Genomic DNA, 16,438 nt, shown 5'->3' with positions numbered 1-16,438 from the left:
GTTGGTGCTAATATGCATAGTTAGTATGTAATGTGAATTAATGATTGGATTGAGAATTGTGTGGTCTTGTATGCTTGGTGTATTGAGAATTTGATGTATTGGGTAATGATTATTGATTTGTGGTTTATGCATTTAAATTGTGAAATTGGGCCGGAGGCCGTGAATTTTGGGCCGGAGGCCAGAAAGAGGTAAGGAAGGTAAGTTGATGTGTGCATTGTATGATGACATAAGTGATTGGATGAATTTTAGATAATGAATATATGAATGATTGGTTTGGTTATTGACTAATAAGGTTTGAGGAGTTGAAGTGTGAAATTTGGTAATTTTGGGTGAAATTGTATAGATGATGTATGTTTGGTTTTGGTTGAGATATATTATGTGGTCATATATGTGATCATAATTATTGATGCCTTGATGGTATGATGATGTATGAGAGATATGTATGTTGTCATATATGCTTGAGAAATGATTAAGGTTGATTTGTGGGTGAAACCATGTGATAGTGACTATGATATTAATTATGTATAATGATGATTGATTGGAAATAGTATTATTGAAAATTGGGAGGAGAAAGGATGTATGACATGTTAATGTGTTTGTAATTCAGCCATTTGTTTGAAATGGGTAAAAAAGGCTATATGGCGGTTTTGTGAATTGTGGTAAGGTGTTAGTGTATGAGTTGAGGAGGCTTAATGTCGATTTTGGTATACTTTGATTGATTTCAAAGAAAAGGGATAAATTGACATGTTTTGGTTGATTTTGAAAAGAGTTGAAAATTGCTTGTTTTGAAAATGGCACTTTGTGGTTTTGAGTGAAAATATGGTTTTTGGGCATACTTTGACGGGACATAACTTGGACTGCGGATTTCTGTTTTGTGCCAAACTTGTTTAGAAGCGAAATTGGATCCGGGAAGTCCATGTCATTTGAAGAACGAGCGAAAAATGATTTAAAATGAGAAAGTTATATCCGTCAGAAGATTGGGGGTTGAATCTGTGAATTCTACAGCTTTTAACTTAGAAAATTTTTAGCAGAATGACCCTCCACGCGTAGGCGCACTTGGCGCGTACGCGTCGTTCTTCAAGAAGGCACCATCCACGCATGCGCGTGGTGTGCGCGTGCGCGACGATACGCTGCACCCAATGCCCAGCCATTTTCCCGAGAGTTGTGCCAGAGTTGTGCCAGTTTTGTGCCTAGGGCGCAAATGTACCCACGCGTACGCGTGGCTGACGCGCACGCGTCGTCTGGCTGTGTTTCAATCCGCGTGTATGACGCATACGCGTCGATGAGCTTTGTGGCCATCCACGCGTGCGCGTGAAGTACGTGTGCGCGTGGCCCTGTTTTCATGCCAAAGTTGATTTTGAGTTTTAAAAGCTAAATCTCATACTTCTAAACCTCCGATCTCACCCCTTATGTATTAAATCTTTATGATATGCCTAGCAATGAGGAAGGAGCTAGGGGATGTGGTAACTTGTGAATGAAGCAAGGGGAAAAGTTGTGATCAATGATGATCAAAGATGATTATATGAGATATGGAGGATGATGGTGGAAGTACCGTGTATGCCATGAGACGAAGGGCTATATTTATTGATAAATACTGGTTCTTGATTGAACCATGAGCCGGATGGCTGAGTTATTGTCGGGTTACGGCAAAGCCATTACTGATTATGGCTGAGTATAAATGCATATATGATTAATGAATGAATGTGTTAAATGGATAATAATGAAAAATGTTGAAATGTGATGTGTAACCCCGGGTAGTAGGCAGTGGCGTTGTCCACTTGCTTCGGGTTTGAGACGGAAAAGGATGTTTATGATAAATGAGTTAATTATGGAGTTTTGAATGAATGTATTTGTGATGCCTGTGTAGTAGTAAGGGTTGTGGTTCGTACCACTTGCTCCAAGTTAATGTTTGAGATTTGATAACAATGATGATTGCTTTTAAACTGAATGAATGTATGTTTTGAGATCCTGGGCAGTAGCAAGGGTTGTGGTTCATCCCACTTGCTCCAGGTCAGAGATTGTGACGCCTGGGTAGTAGCGGCAGTAGTGGTGAATCCACTCGCTCCAGGTTGAGCTTTTGAACACCCGCCTGGGTAGTAGCCGCAGTAGTGGTTATTCCACTGGCTCTGGGTTGAGCGGGTAGTAGCAAGGGGGTTGTAGCTCAAGCCTACTTGCTCCGCAAGGGGTGTTTCTGTCCAATGTTAGCTACCAGGACAAGTCGGGTTGGCTATATAACCGACAGATGATATCATCAGCCATAGGACAGGCATACATCATTTGCATATGTTTGAATTGTTTGGGTTTGCCTATTTGTTTTGGATTTCTACATCATATATGCTATATTACCTGATTATGTGCTTCTTGTTCTACTTGTACCTTATTTGTGTATTACTTGCCTGTATTGCTTGTGTTTGTACAACTGAGAGGCCCCTCATGCTGGTGTCGGTGGATGTTGAGGGTTGTTCTTGATGAGATGAATTGGTGATGTGATTTCATGATGATGATGATTATTGAATGAGATAATTTGAGCTCCCTGGGTTGTCATAGTGATGTGGTTTCACTAGCTCCAGGTGAGGGTATGATGTATTGATATAAAATTACTGAGGCAGAACAACTGGTGATGGTTTTGTTTATGATTCTGAGTCTGATTCGTGGAAGAGTCAACGAGTTGGGAAACACGTGAAACATGAATTAGATTTAGCACCCCCTTATGACAGTTGCCTATTCATGGATTAGCGAGAACCTAGGATGGATAATTGGTGAAGAAGTTTAGGATGCTTAGTGAGTTTTTATTGCAGTGCATTGCATTTATTTGGCACTTTTACCGTACTGGGAACCCATGGGCCCGGGGTTCTCATTCCGTATATCTCTTGTTTTTCAGATACAGGTCCAGGTGCTCAGAAGTGAGCAGTGGTTCGTCTGAGAGACGGCGAAGATCTTTATTTTCTCTATTTTGTGTTTTGCTTAGAATCTCTCCACCTTTGTTTTGAAAAGATTATATTATGTATTGAACTCTTTTGAACTTGCCTATAGAGGCTCTCATGTTTCCTTTGGGAGAGATTAGGATATACTATTGTCAACTACTTTCATACTGTACCTTAGCCGGCTTAAACTTCGCGGGTCGCGACTAGTGGCTATTTACTTATGTTATATATATCTATCTGTTATCTATCTCTTAATCTCCTTTATGCCTTGTCCGTATATCGCTTTTGGCTTCACGTTTTATCTTTTTTTTGTCGAAACGTGAGTGATACGTCTTCGCGATTTTTTTTCTACTCTTTTCAGGCTTCTCGATTAATACTCCTTTCGAATTTAACTATATTTATATATTAAAAATCCACCTGAGAGTCGTACCACCGTAATATCATTGACTTATGACTCGAGCATAAGGATTTGAATATTAGGGTGTTACATTATTGTATCAGAGCAGTTCGTCCTCGTGAGCCTGAGGGATGGAACTGCTTATGCTTCAATGCATACTCTGAGTCTGTTCCTGTGCTAGTTAGGGTATCTAACCGATACATCTAGCATGAAGTCCATGGGTGTACCTTTGGAACCTTGAAGCACTATACTTCCGATATTGAGACTGATCAACTTGATATCGATTGTTTGGTGTGTATTGAAACCAGATGGTACCTCGTGGACCCGGTCGGGGACGTGAGAGAGATCGTACTAGTATGCAGGAACCGGAAATCAACCCTAATAACCCGGTAAACCTTATGGCGGCGTTGGAGAATATGGCTGCTGCTTTGCAGGCCACTGCGGAGGCTCTTGGGCAATAGATAAACAATAATGGCAATGGCGAAAGGAAAGCTCAGGGCCCGATGACACTGGTAACCTTCTTAAAGGTTAATCCACCTAAGTTCAAGGGAACCACCAAATCCGACTGAAGCCGATACCTGGTTTCAGGCTATGGAGCGAGCACTGCAAGCACAGTTGGTACCCAAGGAGTAGTGTGTTGAATTTGCTACCTATCTGCTTACTGGGGAAGCATCGCATTGGTGGCAAGGGCCCCGACACCTCCTGCAGCAGGGGGATGATCCTATCACTTGGGATGCCTTCCAGGTGGAATTCTATAAGAAGTACTTTCCAAATTCCGCCAGGACAGCCAAGGAATTGGAGTTATTGTAGCTGAAGTAAGGCGCTATGTCCGTATCTGAGTATACAGACAAATTTGAGGAGCTATTCAGGTTTTCCCGCATGTGTCAGGGAGCTCCGAGAAACTTCGAGGAATGAAAATGCATTAAGTATGAAGGAGGGCTCCGGAGTGACATCCTAAGTTCAGTGGGACCAATGGAGATCCGAACTTTTTCAGAGTTGGTAAATAAGAGCAGAATTGCTGAAGAGTGTGTGAAGAGGATGGTTGCAGAGAAAGGAAGTCATAGAGAGCACAACCAAGGATTCGCACCAAGGGGTCGAGAGTTTAAGGAGAGAGGATACATACAACACTTTCCCCAAGGACAGAATAACTTTGCGACGAGTGAGGAGTCTCAAATAAACGGTAAGGGAAAGCAGACATCGGCTTCTTCTGATGTTTCGAGCTATCAGAGATGTGGAAGTCATCACCCAAATAGGCCGTGCCGATTGGGGTTAGGTGTATGTTACAAGTGCGGGTTACCGGGGCACGTATCAAGAAATTGCCAACAAAGAGAGAGTCAGGATGCGGGCCGATTGCGACAGTAAGATTGAGGTAATTGCAATGATCAAGCTTAAAGGATAGTGCGTGATTTTATAATACCGCCTGTACAGTAAAACTGGGAATGTCGAGCTTAATATTATACTGAGAAGCAAACCGGATGGTCCGAGTAAGGATTTGCCTTAATACAAATGGATAAATGCCTGTGATGTAAATGATTTTCTGTTGAGAATGATGTGTTGTGTTTGTTATGTAGTTGGTTGATTTTTGGATTTTTGGTGAAACGGATTGAACCCGTGACTTTTAGTTCCTTTGATTTAAATAGATAAGGAATGGTCCTAAATGATGGATTTGAAAATGTTGATTTGAAATGCCAGTCATGCTAAGTTGTGGTTGAGTACTTGAGGAAGTAAGTGGTAGAGCTAGTACTAGACGAGAGATCAGAGTAAAGCAGCAAAAACTTACGGAAGCAGTAACACTGGATAGCTACGAATAGGAGCTGTAAAAGTTTACTATAATATCTTAAGTTTGCATACTAGAAGGGTTAAGTGGGTTACTGCAAGTAATGATCCCCAAATAGTTAGAATTGATTGCGGCTGTGAGCTTTGATGGTTCTAAAGCGGATGAGGAAATTATCATTGATGCGTAATTGGATTTAGATGACGAGAGAGTGCAAGTTGTCGTGTTTGAGAGATGAGTACTATGATGTTTGATCATAGTGACCTTGGATTTAGATTGAGATTTATAATGATTGGTTTTGAGAAACGAATGTAAAAACCATTAAATTGAAATGCTGATGTGGTACTGAGATTGGTTTGAGGGAACCCGTGACGGGTGGTAAACTCCAGTTTTTAGGAGAGGTGTGGTGATGATCTTTGATTGATTACAGTGATGTGGGATGATGGCTATGATTAACAATGATGGCAATATTATTGATGACATGATTTGAGATTTAATAAGGTGTGAGTTGATGAGACGATAAAAGTAAGGAACGAGGCTGTTGGTCGGCGTTGAACGAATGACCGAGACCCTCAGAGATAGAGAAATCAAAGCGCAGCAGCGGAAGCGCGCAGAATAAAAGGACATTGGAACTGTTATGCGTTGGATATAAAGGCAGACTACGCTCGCGTACTCGCAGTGATGGATGGAATTTTCGAGGGCGAAAATTTCTGTTAGGGGGTAGAATGTAATACCCGGTCTAACCGAAATTAATTAAATAATAAGTTAAATAGGAGCGAATATGGTTGGAAGATTTGGCAATTGGAATTTGATGATTTAAATATGATATTTGGATTCAGTGAATTTTTTCGAGTCGGAAAACATTGTTTTCTACGTAAAAGCGCGCAGTGAAATTTCGACCGGCAGTACCGGCTGAGACCTGTCTGGTACTACAGTTGAGAAAATTGATTATGAGTAAATAAGATTAAGAAATGAGGAATTATAATTAGGGAAGGTAGAAATATTTGAAGTGCGATTTAGAGCGCTAATCTTAAAGGTTTTGGTCCAAAATTGGGCCAACGGACAAAAATAAGTGAACCGGACCTAAGTGGGCCCAAGACCCAACATATATAAACATTAGTTATGAGCATTTCAGCTCATTTTACCCTAAAAGGAAGGGTTGGGGCGCTGAATTGAGAAGAGAGAAGAGAAGAGAGAAAACCTAACTCTCTTTGATCTTCAAGCCACCATAACTTGAGCTACCAGGCTCCAATTGACGAGCCGTTTGCGGCCACGCATTGCTCTTCTCATCCTCTACAATTATATCTAAGTTTTGTGGTGAGTATTCCATTCATCTCTGCCCAGTTTTCGAAATTCCCCACTGTTACACGTTTTTGGGTAGTTAGTGTTGAAATCTTGTGATTTTGGGTGTTTAGGGATACTCCAACATGGATTCTAAGTGGGTTCTATCCCTACTTCATATGGGCTGAGGTAAGAAGTACTCAAACCCTTGTGATTTGTCATTTTTATGAGCCTTAGGTTGATGTATGTATGTGAAATTGGTTATGTTAGTGTATTTGGTGATTTTGATGCACAATTGGGAGGTTGGTGTTGCTTGTGGAGCTTTGGTGAGGCTTGGAGCTAAGGGTTGGTGGAGACTTCCATAGAAGAGGCTCAATTGGTTTGGCTAGAAGAGGTACGGTTTAAGTTTCATTTAAATACCGTGTGGTGTGAAGAGAATTCCTAGGCTAGATACCCCTAGGATTAAGTTTGGATTGTGTAAATGGTTGGTGCTAATATGCATAGTTGGTATGTAATGTGAATTAATGATTGGGTTGAGAATTGTGTGGCCTTGTATGCTTGGTGTATTGAGAATTTGATGTATTGGGTAATGATTATTGATTTGTGGTTTATGCATTTAAATTGTGAAATTGGGCCGGAGGCCGTGAATTTTGGGCCGGAGGCCAGAAAGAGGTAAGGAAGGTAAGTTGATGTGTGCATTGTATGATGACACAAGTGATTGGATGAATTTTAGATAATGAATATATGAATGATTGGTTTGGTTATTGACTAATAAGGTTTGAGGAGTTGAAGTGTGGAATTTGGTAATTTTGGGTGAAATTGTATAGATGAGGTATGTTTGGTTTTGGTTGAGATATATTATGTGGTCATATATGTGATCATAATTATTGATGCCTTGATGGTATGATAATGCATGAGAGATATGTATGTTGTGATATATGCTTGAGAAATGATTAAGGTTGATTTGTGGGTGAAACCATGTGATAGTGAGTATGATATTGATTATGTATAATGATGATTGATTGGAAATAGTATTATTGAAAATTGGGAGGAGGAAGGATGTATGACATGTTAATGTGTTTGTAATTTAGCCATTTGTTTGAAATGGGTAAAAAAGGCTATATGGCGGTTTTGTGAATTGTGGTAAGGTGTTAGTGTATGAGTTGAGGAGGCTTAATCTCGATTTTGGTATACTTTGATTGATTTCAAAGAAAAGGGATAAATTGGCATGTTTTTGTTGATTTTGAAAAGAGTTGAAAATGGCTTGTTTTGAAAATGGCACTTTGTGGTTTTGAGTGAAAACATGGTTTTTGGGCATACTTTGACGGAATATAACTTAGACTACGGATTTCTGTTTTGTGCCAAACTTGTTTAGAAGTGAAATTGGATCCGGGATGTCCATGTCGTTTGAAGAACGAGCGAAAAACGATTTAAAATGAGAAAGTTATGTCCGTCAGAAGATTGGGGGTTGAATTTGTGAATTCTGCAGCTTTTAACTTAGAAAATTTTTAGCAGAATGACCCTCCACGCCTAGGCGCACTTGGCGCGTACGCGTCGTTCTTCAAGAAGGCACTATCCACGCATGCGCGTGGTGTGCGCGTGCGCGTCGATATGCTGCACCCAATGCCCAGCCATTTTCCCGAGTGTTGTGCCAGAGTTGTTCCAGTTTTGTGCCTGGGGCGCAAATGCACCCACGCGTACGCGTCGTCTGGCTGTGTTTCAATCCGCGCGTCCGCGTGTATGACGCATACGCGTCGATGAGCTTTGTGGCCATCCACGCGTGCGCGTGGCCCTGTTTTCATGCCAAAGTTGATTTTGAGTTTTAAAAGCTAAATCTCATACTTCTAAGCCTTCGATCTCACCCCTTATGTATTAAATCTTTATGATATGCCTAGCAATGAGGAAGGAGCTAGGGGATGTGGTAACTTGCGAATGAAGCAAGGGAAAAAGTTGTGATCAACGATGATCAAAGAAGATTATATGATATATGGAGGATGACGGTGGAAGTACCGTGTATGCCATGAGCTGAAGGGCTATATTTATTGATAAATGGCTGGTTCTTGATTGAACCATGAGCTGGATAGTGATGAGCGGATAATTTATACACTTTTTGGCATTATTTTTAGTATGTTTTTAGTATGATCTAGTTAGTTTTTAGTATATTTTTATTAGTTTTTAGTTAAAATTCACTTTTCTGGACTTTACTATGAGTTTGTGTATTTTTCAGTGATTTTAGGTATTTTCTGGCTGAAATTGAGGGACCTGAGCAAAAATCTGATCCAGAGACTGAAAAGGACTGCAGATGCTGTTGGATTCTGACCTCCCTGCACTCGAAGTGGATTTTCTGGAGCTACAGAAGCCCAATTGGCGCGCTCTCAACGGCGTTGGAAAGTAGACATCCTGGGCTTTCCAGCAATATATGATAGTCCATACTTTGCCCAAGATTTGATGGCCCAAACCGGCGTTCAAAGTCACCTCAGGAAATTCCAGCGTTAAACGCCGGAACTGGCACCTAATTGGGAGTTAAACGCCCAAACTGGCATAAAAGCTGGCGTTTAACTCCAAGGAGAGTCTCTACACGAAAATGCTTCATTTGCTCAGCCCAAGCACACACCAAGTGGGCCCGGAAGTGGATTTTTATGTCATTTACTCACCTTTGTACACCTTAGGCTACTAGTTTTCTATAAGTAGGACCTTTTACTATTGTATTTGATATATCTGGGTAGCTATCTTTGAGTTTTATGCTATCTTAGATCATTTGGGAGGCTGGCCTCACGGCCATGCCTAGACCTTGTTCTTATGTATTTTCAACGGTGGAGTTTCTACACACCATAGATTAAGGTGTGGAGCTCTGCTGTACCTCGAGTATTAATGCAATTACTATTGTTCTTCTATTCAATTCCGCTTGTTCTTTGTCCAAGATATCACTTGTTCTTCAACTTGATGAATGTGATGATCTGTGACACTCATCACCTTTCTCACCTATGAACAAGGTGACTGACAACCATTCTTGTTCTACAAGCATCTGTGGCTTAGTGAATATCTCTTGGATTCTTTAACCGGAATCTTCGTGGTATAGGCGAGAACTGATGGCGGCATTCAAGAGAATCCGGAAGGTCTAACCTTGTCTGTGGTATTCTGAGTAGGATTCAATGATTGAATGACTGTGACATGCTTCAAACTCCTAGCAGGCGGGGCGTTAGTGACAGACGCAAAAGAATCAATGGATTTTATTCCGGCCTGACCGAGAACCGACAGCTGAATTCCGCTATGCTGTGACAGAGCATATGCAATCGTTTTCACTGAGAGGATGGGAGGTAGCCATTGACAACGGTGAAACCCGACACGAGCTTGCCATGGAAAGGAGTAAGAAGGATTGGATGAAGACTGTAGGAAAGCAGAGAGACGGAAGGGAAGGCATCTTCATTCGCTTATCTGAAGCTCTCACCAATGATATACATAAGTATCTCTATCTTTATCTTTATGCTTTATTCATCACCTATACCCAATTGAGTTTGCCTGACTGAGATTTACAAGGTGACCATAGCTTGCTTCATAGCAACAATCTCCGTGGGATCGACCCTTACTCACGTAAGGTATTACTTGGATGACCCAGTGCACTTGCTGGTTAGTTGTGCGAAGTTGTGTTTATGCCATGGTATTGAGCACCAAGTCTTTGGAGCCATTACCGGGGATTATTTGAATATGGACAAAGTAGTGTTCACAATTTCGTGCACCAGATAGCTGAGTTATTGTCGGGTTACGGCAAAGCCATTATTGATTATGGCTGAGTATAAATGCATATATTATTAATGAATGAATATGTTAAATGGATAATAATGAAAAATGTTGAAATGTGATGTGTAACCCCGGGTAGTAGGCAGTGGCGTTGTCCACTTACACCGGGTATGAGACGGAAAAGGATGTTTATGATAAATGAGTTAATTATGGAGTTTTGAATGAATGTATTTATGATGCTTGGGTAGTAGTAAGGGTTGTGGTTCGTCCCACTTGCTCCAGGTTAATGTTTGAGATTTGATAACAATGATGATTGCTTTTAAACTGAATGAATGTATGTTTTGAGATCCTGGGCAGTAGCAAGGGTTGTGGTTCATCCCACTTGCTCCAGGTCAGAGATTGTGACGCTTGGGTAGTAGCGGCAGTAGTGGTGAATCCACTCGCTCCAGGTTGAGCTTTTGAACACCCGCCTGGGTAGTAGCCGCAGTAGTGGTTATTCCACTGGCTCTGGGTTGAGCGGGTAGTAGCAAGGGGGTTGTAGCTCAAGCCTACTTGCTCCGCAAGGGGTGTTTCTATCCAATGGTTAGCTACCAGGATATGTCGGGTTGGCTATATAACCGACAGATGATATCATCAGTCATAGGGCAGGCATACATCATTTGCATATGTTTGAATTGTTTGGGTTTGCCTATTTGTTTTGGATTTCTACATCATATATGCTATATTACTTGATTATGTGCTACTTGTTCTACTTGTACTTTATTTGTGTATTACTTGCCTGTATTGGTTGTGTTTGTACAACTGAGAGGCCCCTCATGCTGGTGTCGGTGGATGTTGAGGGTTGTTCTTGATGAGATGAATTGGTGATGCGATTTCATGATGATGATGATGATTATTGAATGAGATAATTTGAGCTCCTTGGGTAGACACAGTGATGTGGTTTCACTAGCTCCAGGTGAGGGTATGATGTATTGATATAAAATTACTGAGGCAGAACAACTGGTGATGGTTTTGTTTATGATTCTGAGTCTGATTCGTGGAAGAGTCAACGAGTTGGGAAACACGTGAAACATGAATTAGATTTAGCACCCCCTTATGACAGTTGCCTATTCATGGATTAGCGAGAATCTAGGATGGATAATTGGTGAAGAAGTTTAGGATGCTTAGTGAGTTTTTATTGCTGTGCGTTGTATTTATTTGGCACTTTTACCGTACTGGGAACCCATGGGCCCGGGGTTCTCATTCCGTATATATCTCTTGTTTTTCAGATACAGGTCCAAGTGCTCAGAAGTGAGCTGTGGTTCGTCTGAGAGACGGCGAAGATCTTTATTTTCTCTACTTTGTGTTTTGCTTAGAATCTCTCCACCTTTGTTTTGAAAAGATTATATTATGTATTGAACTCTTTTGAACTTTCCTATAGAGGCTCTCATATTTCCTTTGGGAGAGATTAGGATATACTGTTGTCAACTACTTTTATACTGTACCCTAGCCGGCCTAAACTTCACGAGTCGCGACTAGTGGCTATTTACTTATGTTATATATATCTATCTGTTATCTATCTCTTAATCTCCTTTATGCCTTGTCCGTATATCGCTTTCGACTTCACGTTTTATCTTTTGTTGTCGAAACGTGAGTGATACGTCTTCGCGATTTTATTTCTACTCTTTTCAGGCTTCTCGATTAATACTCCTTTCGAATTTAACTATATTTATATATTAAAAATCCACTTGAGAGTCGTACCACCGTAATATCATTGACTTATAACTCGAGCATAAGGATTTGAATATTAGGATGTTACATGTATGACACGAATAATCACAAACCATATGAAATACATATTAAAATATAAATATATACTAAAATAATATATATTTATATATAAATAAATAATGACTAATTTAATAACTAATTTTTTGTGTATAAATAATATTTTATAAATTAAATCAGTTATTTCTTTTGTTCGATGATAATATGTTACAAATAATTTATGTCATATATTATTATGTAACTAATAGAATAATGATAAATTTGACTCATAATTATATATTTTGAAAAGTAATTTGAGACATTTAATTTTAAATATTAAATTAATGTAAATATAATTTTTTTAAAACTATTTTAACTATTAATAATTCTTACAATAATAGTTTTATCTATTAGTTAGACTGAAATTTTATATTTATACAATAACTCTTATAATGATTTTGTTTTAACCCAAAATTGCATGCATGATACATTTTTTTTTTAAAAAATATACATCTACTGTAATGCGATAAAACAATAGTTATTATTTAATCACATCATATTCTTATTGATGTATGGTACGTTTTAAATTTTGGTAAAAATCATCCACGTATTTTCTATTATACTTGTATCTAGACCTGTATATTAGAACTAAGACAGTGTTTAATTGATGTTTATATTTCTATAATGATCATGTCTTTTATTTAGTTTGATGAGATATAGATTTTTGATGAATATAGGACACAGATAAATATGAAACACTAAATTTATATATTTTTAAATAATTGAAATACTGAAATACAATTTATAAGACATTAATTTTTTTATTTTTTATTTTTATTTATTTTTTAAATTTTTAAAATTTGTCTTTCCATTTTTTTAGACTTTTTTTTTCTTTTAGAGATTCTGTTATCGATTCTTCTTTTTTCACTAGTCACTATCTTTTTTTTGTCTTTCTCAATTCTTACCAATAAAAATTCAATTGTTGTCTCTTCTTCCTTTTCCTCTTATGTCGCTGTGTCTGATTTGTCATTGTATTTTTTCACCTATTCATAGACGTGTATTTCTCTGTGCTTTGTCTCATCACTGTTGTCGAAGTGGCCTCACCGATCACCACGCTCTTTCTCTTTCATATCCGTTCTGTCTCTTTTCCACGCCTTCTATATTCAAACTCCACCTTGCAGAACTGTTACGTCTCTCCTTCTTTCTCTCAATTTGTCTCTTCCAGCTCCACATTCACCTCTTTTCTTCCAAATAGTTATTTTCTTGTTCTCTTTTCTATTGTCTTCTCCTTCTAATTTTCTGCTTCTTCCTCTCTTCTTTGAAATCATCTTCTTCTTTCTTGCTCCTTCTAGGTTTGATTTTTCATTTTCTTCAAGAAAAAATTGTACATTTAATTTTTTATTTATTTAAATTTTAATTAATACTTAATAAACTCTAGGCTTTGGTTCTTTGTTTTTATTTTAAGAAAATTATATATTTAATATTTGAATAATGATTTGAGATGATATTGGAAGAGATAAAAAGTACTGAAAGGGATAAAAATTTAAATGGTGATGATAGATTTTGGAGTGATGGAGGTGTAGTATTATTAGTAGTAGAACTTGTGGTTGAATTGAGAGTTATTTAGTCTTTTTTAAATATTTGTATATCTTATTTATTATTTATGCCAAATGTAATATATAGACACAAATATTTTATGTTTACGTCTTTAATACTTATGTCTTTATGTCTATGTCTCATCTTATATACCAATCAAACGGAGATTAAGTTAATACGTACGTGCGCTCACTCCCTAAACACACACGCACGCATGTATTATTAAAAAAACTAATAATATGCTACAGACTACCATTATGCTAGGTAGCAAAAAAAATATATGCAATAATAAAATATCACTAATGAGTCATAGTCTCTTGATAAACGCGTGGGATAACATATACATTATACTGACTCTCTTCTCTCTCTCTCTCTGAACGTTTGGGATCATTAGCTTTCTTTCTCAAAATCAATTTTAAGTTCTTTCAAATCACATCTCAAAAATTTTTCAATCACAATTTTACTCATTAAACATGTAATTTATTTTCAAATAAATAACATAAAAAAATTCAGAACATTAAACCTAGAAAACATTTCAAATTCCAATTTTATTCTAATCATAAACTCAAAAGAAAAGAATATCAAAAAATAAGAGAAAAGAAACCTAAAATTTTAGAAGGGGAGTATCATATAGTATTTTTTTCTACTGATAGAAATATGTTATCTATTTGCATGTTTTGAATTAATTGGTACAAATGTCCTTTTTAATCAGTTGTTGCATGTGTTTGTGATGAATGAATAAGATAAAAGTTTTAACCTTTATTTAGCATTGAAGAATTTACGGGAGGTAGCGGTTAGGGGTGGCAAACGGGCCTAAACCCGCCGGGCCGGCCCGCGTAATCCGCCAAAAAAGGCGGGCTGGGCTGGAAAATCGGGACCGCCAAATAGCAAAAGCCCGCCTAACCCGCACCGCTTAAACCGCGGGTTTTGGCGGGGCGGGGCGGGCTTCCCCGCCGGGCTAAAATTTTTATTAGTGAGGGGGTATTTTTGTAATTTTTTTGTCAATACCTAACTTCCCCCAACCTAACTTACAAGAGTATGAAGATAAAAATTGAGTGTTTTGAACTATGTTTATGTTATTTTGGAGACAATATTTATAATTATGTTTTGGATTATATTTATTTTGCTTTGGAGAGAATATTTATACTTATATTTTGAATGAAAATTTGGTTTATAATTATATTTATTAGATATTTATAATTACAAAGACTTTAATGTTTGTGAATATAAAAAATATAATTTTTTATGCCATTAGAAATTATAAATTTATTAATATGATTGTGAAATTATATATATTACTTAGTAGTTAATAATAAAAAAAAGAGGAGCTTTGGCGGGCTTAGCCCACCAGCCCGCCAGCCCGCAGTTAGGTGGGGCGGGCTAGGATTCTAGGACCGCCTCACTAGGCGGGGCGGGGCGGGCCAGCCCACCAAAAGGTGGGCTTCTGGCGGGGCGGGACGGGGCGGGGCGGGCTTCCCCGCTTGCCACCCCTAGTAGCGGTACAGTTCTGGTGGTGAGAGGAGAAAAAGGGATTTAATTTTATGAATTTTGATGAACGATTAGTGTTGTTGGGTGTATTTAGTTATGTTAGTGTATATGTGAAATTGGTTATGTTAGTGTTGTTAGGTGTATTTAGAGCACTTGGAACAAGGTGTTGGTAGCTAAAGCTTATTGGTGATGATTGAGAGTCTTGGAAGCTTAAGTTATGATGTGTTTGGGTGTAAACCACCATCATTAAGGTACGGTTTAAGTTCTATTTAAGTACCATGTGGTGTGATAAGAATTCCTAAGCTAGATTTCCCTAGGATTAGGTTTAGATTGTGTAAATAGTTGGTATTAATATGTATAGTTGATATGTTGTGTAAATTAACGATTGAGTTAAGAATTGTGTGAAATTGCATGTTTGGTGTGTTGAAAAATTTGATGAATTGGATAATGATTATTGCTTTGTGGAATATACATTAAAATTGTGAATTTGGGCTGGAGCCTGTGGATTTTGGGCCGGAGGCCAGAAAAAGGTAAGGACGGTAAGTGATGATTGAATTGTTGTGATAATACATGAGATTGAAATAAGAATTGGTATGAAATGTATGAGAATTTGATTGATTGATGAAATAGTGAAAAATGAGATTTTTGAAAGGTAGAATGGATGTATTTGAGTTGGAATTTGTAGATGGAGTAGTCGTGGATTTAGTTGCGTATGAATATGTGACTTGAGTTAGTTTGGATTCATTTTGTTGGTTGAAAATGATTGAGGTTTGTGAATTATTAAAAAATTGGTAAATGTGTATTTTTGGCAAAAACAGATTTTTAGCCAACTTTGGTGGCCCATAACTCGGCCCTTGGAGTTGAAAAATTTTCAAAATTAGATTTTTATGAAAATTTATTTATCAATCTTTCCAACGGTTCAAGAATGGTTGAAAACAGAATTTTGTAAAAAAGTTACGAGGTTTTGAAAATGGACTAAAAAACTGATTTCTGCAACATATCAGATTTTCTGTTTTCTGATATGAATGCGTATGCGGACATTGGCCTCTACCAAGTGTCTCTACGTACACGAACACTGCATGCGTATATACGCAACACCATGCATGCATACGTGACTTATTAAATTTTCACCTTATGCGTACACGGGCCTTTGCATTAGTACGCACACCACATGTATGCGTATGCACACCTCTCAGAATTTGGAAAAATATATTTTTATGGATTTTAACCATTCTTTTGGCCTCCTAAACCTTTATAAACTTTGATATGAGTCTAGACACGGTGGAATTGAGGATAGAACAATTAGGGATAAAGCCCAGTGAATTGAGTTAGTAAAATTGAGAGAAATAAACAAGATGTGAAGTGAGAATAATGATAATTATAAGATTGATGATGAGAATGATAATGATTATGAGATTGATGAGGATGTTGATGATGATTATGGGATTGATGATGAGAATGATGATGATTATGATATTGATGATGAGAATGATG

Source organism: Arachis stenosperma, chromosome 9 (genome assembly GCF_014773155.1).
Source record: "Arachis stenosperma cultivar V10309 chromosome 9, arast.V10309.gnm1.PFL2, whole genome shotgun sequence".
Lineage (NCBI taxonomy): Eukaryota > Viridiplantae > Streptophyta > Magnoliopsida > Fabales > Fabaceae > Arachis > Arachis stenosperma.
This window is presented reverse-complemented; position numbering follows the sequence as displayed.